Source organism: Cupressus sempervirens, chromosome 7 (genome assembly GCF_028749045.1).
Source record: "Cupressus sempervirens isolate cs-2001-9-10 chromosome 7, ASM2874904v1, whole genome shotgun sequence".
In the NCBI taxonomy this organism is placed as follows: domain Eukaryota; kingdom Viridiplantae; phylum Streptophyta; class Pinopsida; order Cupressales; family Cupressaceae; genus Cupressus; species Cupressus sempervirens.
The window spans coordinates 320,599,604-320,609,051 of record NC_143124.1 but is presented as its reverse complement, the minus strand read 5'-3'; positions in this window follow the sequence as shown (position 1 = coordinate 320,609,051).

Below are 9,448 nucleotides of genomic sequence, written 5' to 3'. Positions count from 1 at the left end.
AAAATTTGAAGAAACATGACTCAGGAAATGCATATGAGGTGGAATTGCCAAATGGAATTCGCATTTCTCCTATCTTCAACATTGTAGACTTAACAAAGTATCATGATCATGGTACAGATGAGGGTTTGATGCTGGAGCCATGTCCAATTCCTTCTTCTAAGAAGGAGGAGATAGAAGAGATTTTGAATAGTCATGTGGGCAAGAGTACCAAAAATAGGTAGTATGAAGATTATTTGGTCAAGTGGAAAGGACGGCCAATAGAGGACTCAACTTGGATATCAGCAGCTAAGGTTTCCCATTTGGGATTTCCTCTAACATCCATAAAGTGACAGGGTCACTTTTCAATCTACCCTAGGTGTCTGATGCATGAGCATCCAGAGGTATAAGGGCGATCCTATGTCACCCAAAAAAACATACTTAAATATAGTTTTTGTTTCATGTGTTTTCATTTTTGGATACCCATTTGGGTCAAATAAAGGTTCCAACTCTCACAGTTCCACTTTTAGTATTCTGGGTTAGAGTTTTCTTAAAGTTTTTAATCACCTTGGGATATGTGTAAATGTCAAAAAACTAGGAGTATGTAATTGAGCCATAATTTTGGTGAATTAGAGGGTGTAAATTGGTCAGGTGATTGTAATTGTAATTTAGAGCATCCTAGGAAAAGAATCAGGTCAAAAGGCCCCACGGTTTGAAAGATATTATAGTTTTTCAGTTTTTGGAGACCTCCTAAGAATGCTTCAAAGTAAGGTTAGGGCTATTAAATGACCTAAAATAGGGCCAAAAAAATTGGGGATGAGCCAAGCTGGTCCATAGGGTATAGAGCGCTTCAAGAGCTTTCTAAAAATGTAAACAATTCGTCAATAAGAGCTACGGTTCAAAAGTTATGCCTTCTGAAAGTTTGGCTACCATTTTGGGATTCTTATAATTTTTGGCCAACTTATAATGTGACTTCTAGAACCTTCTATTTGGGTGATGGATTCCAACTAGCACTTTCTAGAATGTATTCCTAATCCTTAACCCTTCGAGATCTATTTAAGAACAATTTTGGCATTGTAAAAGGTAGTTTGGAGTGGAGTTTGAGAGAAGGTACTAGGAGGAGAAATTATCTCTAAATCTATACTATTGTAAGTGCTTAGGCAATGTTTTGAAGTCTATTTTCTCTGTACTAAATTTATTAGCATATTTACATAGTTAATAAAGTTCTCCCTTTCTTGTTGTGTCCATTTTGTTATTTGGCTTGACCCCATCATATCTTCTAAGGGTAGATCAATTTATCAAATTAACCAATCATCAAGTGAATAGAAGGTATAGGGAACATGTTGATGAAGCTTCTAAAATCATTCAGTCCTCATAACTCATTGAGAAGACTTCTCTAGGCTATAAAGTAGGAAAAGTCAACATGACAAGAGGATATATGAAGGAGAATATTTGATATTCAATTATACTCTTGAGTAGAGACATGGGATTGCCACCATAATTTCATTTGAAGATATGGATGGTGCATTTCATTGAGACTATCAAGTTGACAAAGATGTTGATTGATTGGGCTTCTATTCTCAGTAAACACATTAGTAAGTAGCTAGTGGCAATGAATAATAACTGAAAGTTTTACATGACATCATATTTGTTATAATTGTTAGCTACAAGGGCGACATATTATCTAGGGATTTATAATAAGGGTATAATGCAAGATGCAAAGCATGGCCTTATATAGTATATCCTTAGTTGGTAAAGAAGAAGCTTCCAAAGCACAACAAGGGATATAGGATTGTGAATGATGCATTTATTTTTGTAATAATCCAACTCACTAAAGGGGATTATGCGAAGAGTATGTCAGAAGAGATAGTAGCTAAGATATTGGAGGTTGGATCCTAATACATCCAGTTTCAAAAATTCACATATTATAGGGTAGTGGGTACAACTATCAACCCCAAGAAGCTCCCTAGGTATCCCAGTGAAAGACACATTCTCCTAGAGATTTCTCAACAAATCTTGTTTTTATATGAAAGAGTCATGAAGCAACATAAAAGATATTGGGTATGGCCTATTAATATAGGACCTTTTGGTGTAGTTAGAAGACAAGAAATTCCATCTTTTGATTCTAAACGGGATCAATATCCCTTAGAAGAATACACTTCTCCTTGGCCCTATTTTGATAACACTAGAAGAGTACAATGTCTAGCTGGAAAGAGATTTTAGCATAAAGATGCAATCGAAGATCACTAGATGAATATAAAAGATGACTATGATGATTGTATTTGGGATTATTGTATGATGCCTCTCTATCTGGTAGGAAGTACTTTAAAATATAAAGATTCCTATCAATGTAGTGCAAGAGGATACAAAGGATCTTCTAGATCCATTTTTCAATAGGGATAAGATTGATGACTAACCTATCATGAATGTCTAGATTGACAAAGAAGAAAACTTGAAAATCAATCACAAGATGAGCCACATCATCAAATTGACAAAGGATTGGATCAAGAGACTTTTCAAAATTGATCCAATTCCTCAAGTGATGATTTTCCATGTGCAAGCCCGCCTGGGTAAAGGTCAACGAGCTTAGGTCATAGTACCTACATTTGTATCCCAGTCACTACTGAGATGCAAATTAGTACACCAACTTGATAGACTAGTTATATATTACAAAGCCTAAGAGGGTAAAGGTGAGAGGAAGAGAAATTCTCTACAATGGGCCAAGCTAGAAAAGGATATGACTAAAGAACCTCTAGAACTAGAAGAAGAAAATATACAAGTGTCTAAGAATGTGGAAGCTACACAAGCCCAAGATAATCCTCAGGTGTTGCCAACTGAACAAGGCCAAGGATAAGCTAAAATATAGGTACAAGAGGTATCCCCACCTCAACTAGAGGCACAAACTTCCCCTTTCACTCCTAAGAGAAAAAAGATTAAGTCTCTAGTCAGGAGGAGACAAAAGTTCATTAGGAGAGTTATTCCTTTCTCATTAGTCCCCAAATGTATCCCAAAAGAAGCAAAAGAAGAGGATGATGAGGAAAAAGAGGATAATCTACCAATTAACTAGAGGACTCATCTTGCAAGAGCCACAAAACTAGAATAGAGAAGAAGATCCATAATCATATCACCATCCATTCTAGAGTATTCTATTCAATCCACCACATTAGAAGATGAAATGCAATAGTGGATAGGTGTGTAGGATGTAGAAGTTACTAATTTCTTTTAGATATTAGAAATTGAGTTTATTCTAGTTGGTACTAAATTGGTGGGAGATAGGATAAGAGACACTTCAACTAATAAACATCAATAGGAGGATTGGAGTCAATTACCACTTACACCACAAGGACCCAAGGTAACTCCATGATCCCCACTACAAGTCAAATTTTGTGTCAACAAGGGATTAGCTACCCCTCTTCCTCCAAGCATTGAAATAGAATAATCTTAGGTAGAACAAGAGGAAGATCCACAAAAAGCATCCATTAGGGAAGTGTCAGAGGTAGGGCATATAAGTAAACAACGTTACAAAATTTCCTTAGACATCATGGTAAGGACTATGGATTCGACATACATAGAGAGTCCTGGTGAGGATCTTGTAAAAAAGGAGAGGACTCAAAAAAAGGGAAATAAGGGAAAGAGCATAGCCAAGAAAACTCCTTTATCCTCAAGAGATAAATTTCCATTGGAGCATATCCCAAGGTGGAAAAGGAAAGAAGTGATAAGAAACAAGAGGTGGTAATTCACCATGGAGGAAGATGATAGAATGGATTTAATTGAAGCTCTAAGGAAACCTAAATCACCACCAAAGGATGCACTGGCATTACCCTTTGTTAGGATAAACCACGGACAGAAATAAAAACTACATGCAAATATAACCAATAAAAGAAAATAATAGAACACATAGAAATGAACACAAGGCACCAAGATTTAACGTGGTTCACCCAATCCCTGGGCTACGTCCACCAAACAGCAAGTCCGATCTTATTACAATCCAGTGATTACAACCTGATTACAATCCGTAATCCCTTCTAGCTCAATACCTCCGCAAGAACCAATTTCATATCACCACACATAAAAAATACCCAACCCTAAGCCCTTTTTATACAAGTATTAAACCGCTTTAGGGTTATAACATGTCGACGATATGTCGGCCATAATATGTCGACTACTTCTCAAAAAAAAAAATTCGGGGCCATGCCCCAAACCCCACTATTTATGAAGTATGTACAGTACTTTCCTGATTAGTCACCACAATCTAACAATCTCCCACTTGGGGATTGATCAGGCTCCACACTAAACAACAATCTCCCACTTGGAGACTGATCCTGTAGCAATACAACTACCGCATGGGGCTCCCATTGGATCAAACCACCCTGGACTCTGTTGTTCTTTTATTCACATTTAGTCTAAAAGACCAACTGAAGCTGAAGAGGAGTTCAACTTCTCCCTTCTTACAACCTTTGTCAACATATCTACTGGATTTTCATTGGTATGTATCTTCTCCAGCTTTAACTATCCATCCTCCAAAACTGAGCGAATGAAATGGTACCGCAACTGTATGTGTTTGGTCTTAGAATGCAGAGCTGAATTCTTAGCAAGATGAATGGCACTCTGACTATCTGTGAACAAATAATTATCCTTCTGAGGATGTCCCAATTCTTCCAAGAAGAACTGAAGCCATATCATCTCTTTGGCTGCCTCTGTAGCAGCAACATACTCTACCTCTGTAGTGGAGAGAGCATTAATCTTCTGTAGCCTAGAAACCCAGCTCACGGCTGCCCCACCAATAGTAAAGACATAACCTATAGTACTCCACCTGGTATCAATATCCCTAGCCAAATCTGAATCAACATAGCCCTGTAAATCAGTAGTAGAGCCCCCAAAGTGTAAACACTTATTGGATGTTCCTCTCAAATATCTGAGAATCCACTTGACAGCATTCCAATGCTCAAATCCTGGATGACTCATATACCTGCTAACGACTCCCACTGCATATGCAATATCTGGCCTAGTGCATACCATAGCATACATCAAACTTCCTACAGCTGAAGCATAGGGTACCTTGGACATCTTATCCTCCTCTTCCTGTGTCTTGGGACACATCTCCTTAGTCAATTTCAAATGACCAGGTAAAGGTGTGCTGACAGCTTCAGCATTCTCCATAGAGAAACATTGCAACACCTTCTCAACATAATCAGCTTGAGATAGCATCAATGTTCTGTTCTTCCTATCTCTGCAAATCTTCATACCAAGGATTTGTTTTTCTGCCCCTAAATCCTTCATAGAAAATGCACGTGCTAATTGGCGTTTCATCCAACCTCTTAAAATAAACACAGTAATCTGAATGACACCTATTATATCCATGCTCATGCATAAAACTGTCAAATTTTAGATACCATTGCCGAGGTGCTTGCTTCAAGCCATATAAACTTTTCTTCAATTTGCACACTAAGTTCTCCTTACCTTTGACCTCAAAACCTTGTGGCTGAGCCATATATATTTCTTCATCCAAATCACCATGAAGAAAGGTTGTTTTAACATCCATCTACTCTAAATGCAAATCTTCAGTAGCCACAAGACTTAAAACAGTACGAATAGAAGTCATTTTAACAATAGGAGAAAATATCTCATCAAAATCAATTCCCTTTTTCCGTGCAAATCCTTTTACAACTAACCTGGCCTTAAATCTTTTCTTACCTCCTTCCTCTTCTTTCAACCTGTAAACCCATTTATTCTATAAAGCCTTTTTACCTGCAGGCAACTTGCACAAATCCCATGTCTTATTTTTCAGCAAAGAGTCCATTTCATCTTTCATTGCAGACTCCCACTGAATCTTAGTATCCAACTGCACAGCTTCATCATAACTTTCAGGTTCACCAGCATCAGTAAGTAAAATAGAATACAAAGAGGGAGAAAACCTTTGTGGAGGTCTAATTGGCCTTGTTGACCGTCTAACATTCACTTGTGTCTATGGTATTTGTTGTTGCAGTTGTTGCACATCATGAGGAATGGCTGGACCATCAGCTTTTGGAGTATCATCCAGCACTACATAATCATCTTCTTTCTTCTCATGTTGCTACAACAAATCTTTGTACAACACTTTTTCATTGAATATGACATCTCGGCTTCTTATAATTTTATGATTTTCAAAATCCCAAAGCCTATAGCCAAATTCATTAATGCCATATCCAACAAAGACACATTTCTTTGATTTAGCTTCTAGATTGGTTCTATTTTCAGAGTCTATATGAGCAAAAGCTTCATAACCGAAGGTCTTGAGAAAATAATAACTCACCTTCTTACCAGTCCATGTTTCCTCTGGATTACCATAGTCCAAAGGAGTAGAGGGACCTCTATTAATCAAATATACTGCAGTATTGACAGCCTCAGCCCACATGTGTAAGGGCAACCCAGCATGCAACCTCATGCTCCTTGCGCGCTCCATTATAGTCCTGTTCATGCGTTCAGCCACTCCATTTTCCTGTGGAGTCCTTGGAACAATTTTTTCTCTGTGAATACCATTAGTGGAGCAATAATCTTCAAATTCATGACTGCAATACTCACCACCATTATCAGATCTGAGACATTTTAATTTCTTACCAGTCTCATTTTCAACCAAGCATTTCCATTTCTTAAAAGTTTGAAATACATCAGATTTCTATCTAAGGAAATAAACCCATACTTTTCTAGTTGCATCATCAATAAATGTAACATAATAATGAGAGCCACCAAGGGAAGATACCTGAGCCGGTCCCCATACATCTATATGCACAAGCTCTAATTTCTCCTTTTTGTTTTCCTTCCCAGTCTTTACAAAACTCACTCTCTTTTGTTTTCCATACACACAACTTTCATAGAAATCCATATTCACACATTTTCGACTTGGTAAAACTTTCCTTGAATGAAGTACCTTCATACCTTTCTTACTCATATGCCCAAGTCTATTGTGCCATAGCGCTGTATCAGAATCTACAACAGCTATTTGTTTTCCCTGCTCAACTGCAGTAATTGTTCCTGAATATTCATTTTTCTCTGAAATAATCAAAGTAGAAGGAACAATATGACCCATACAAAGATATAAGGTGCCTGCTTTCACACCTTTTGCTACTACAAGGGAACCTTTTGAAACCTTCCAATTTTTATCATTAAAAGTAACTACACAACCCTCATCACCAAGTTGCCCTGCTGAAATTAAATTCCTACTCAGCTTTGGAACATGTCTTACCTCATGTAGTTGCCAATGATTCCCATTCTGCAACTTAATCTTATTTTTTCCCTTTCCAACAATCCGACAGGGTTCATTATCCCCCAAATAAACAAGCCCAAAATCCCCTTGGACATAATCAATGAAATAACCTCTATGAGGTGTAGCATGAAAAGAAGCACCAGAATCTAAAACCCATGAATCATTGACACTCTCTAAAGATAGAAGCAAAGCATCCTCTTTGGATTTGTTACTTACCACATTTGCCTCTTTGTCTCCATCTAATTTATCTCCTTCATTTTTCTTTCGAGTCCAACAATCTTTCTTTTTCTGCCCTGGTTTCCCACAGTACCAGCAATCATTTGGTCCTCTCGATTGAGACCTCCTCCCCTTTGACTTTCCTCTTGATTTCCCACAATTTCCAGAGTTACTTCCTCTTTCAGTCATTTTGCCCCTGCTTTGTGCATTTAAAGCACTTCCTGATGTAGATCCACTTGAGGATTTTCTATGAGTTTCCTCACTTAAAATAACACCGATCACATCATCATATTTTAGGGTACTAGATCCAGGAACAGAATTACTCACCGCCATTACCAAGCCATTCCAACTTTCAGGAAAAGAACACAAAATCAAGAGAGCCCTAATGATACCCACAGAAGATAATTGACTAGTAATAGTATTAAACTCATTTAAATGATCTGCAACAGATCCACCTTCTGCCATTTTCATATTAAATAAATGCTTCATGATAAATACCTTATTTGAAGTGGAGGGCTTTTCATACAGTGTCGCTAGGGTTTTCATCAAATCTTCTGTCGTCTTTGCTTTTGTAATATTAAATGCCACCGATGGTGCCAAGCATAACCGAATGCTTCCGAGTACCTTTCTATCCAAAAGATCCCATTTAGCCTCTGACATAGTTCCCTGATTCTTGGCTTTTCCTTCCAACGGCTTCCATAAATCCTTCTAATATAAATAGTTTTCCATTTGCATCTTCCATAACTGGAAGTTCTGCCCATTAAACCTGTCAACCCTCAACTTACCCTCATCTGCCATTGCTCCCACTCAACTGTGAGACTCCCACTTAACTGTTAGACTTTCCTGCAAAGGATAACTGAAAGACAACCTTGCTCTGATACCACTTGTTAGGATAAACCATGGATAGAAATAAAAACTACATGCAAATATAACCAATAACAGAAAATAATAGAACACACAAAAATGAACACAAGGCACCAAGATTTAATGTGGTTCACCCAATCCCTGGGCTACGTCCACCAAACAGAAAGTTCAATCTTATTACAATCTGATTATAATCCGTAATCCCTTGCAGCTCAATACCACCACAAGAACCAATTTTGTATCACCACACATAAAAAATACCCAACCCTAAGCCCTTTTTATACAAGTATTAAACCGCTTTAGGGTTATAACATGTCGGCCATATGTCGGCCATAATATGTCGGCTACCATGTCGGCTACTTCCCAAAAAAAATTTTTTGGGGTGATGCCCCAAACCCCACTATTTATGAAGTATGTACAGTACTTTCCTGATCAGTCACCAAAATCTAACACCCTTTATCATGAGTGATTAGAACTAGGACTTATTTTCTCATGTGGCTATCCCTCCTCCACATACAATTGTTGAAGAATTAAGTCCACGGGATTATTAGATCAGGGAGTTCATGCTTGGAAAACCTACCTTGGATACTGCTAAGTAGATGGTTACAATAGGAATTAAAGAAGTATTTGGGAGCTTAGAATAGGATGGGGCAAAACTAATAATAGTTTGCAAAAAAAATGAGATCCTATAAAGATATCTATGTGAATTTGTTGGTCCCTTAGATCCTACAAATCTTGAGGAAACCTTGAACACAACACTGGAGAGAAGAGATAGAGGTACAGGACAATTCAATCCATTTTTAAAAGCTTGTTAGTAGTGGTGAGAAAGTTTTGAGGAGAAAAGTTTACAAATTATATAAGGAAATCTCAAGTAGCTACACCATATGCCAAATAATGTAGATAGGCTAGTCACCATTTTGAATCAAGTTTTTGGTTTGATGGATGAACTACATAGTGTTGGAAATGAGAATGAAGTAACTGAGAGGTGGAGGGCGTGAATCAGTTACTATAAAAACATTTCATAGTCCCTTAGATGTCTAAAAGTTTGATCTATTTTACAGATTACTGAAACTTGATATTGCAGCAAATAATAACAATCATTAAGAACTGATATCAAAACAATTCAGCAAACTCAAACACTAGAGACAC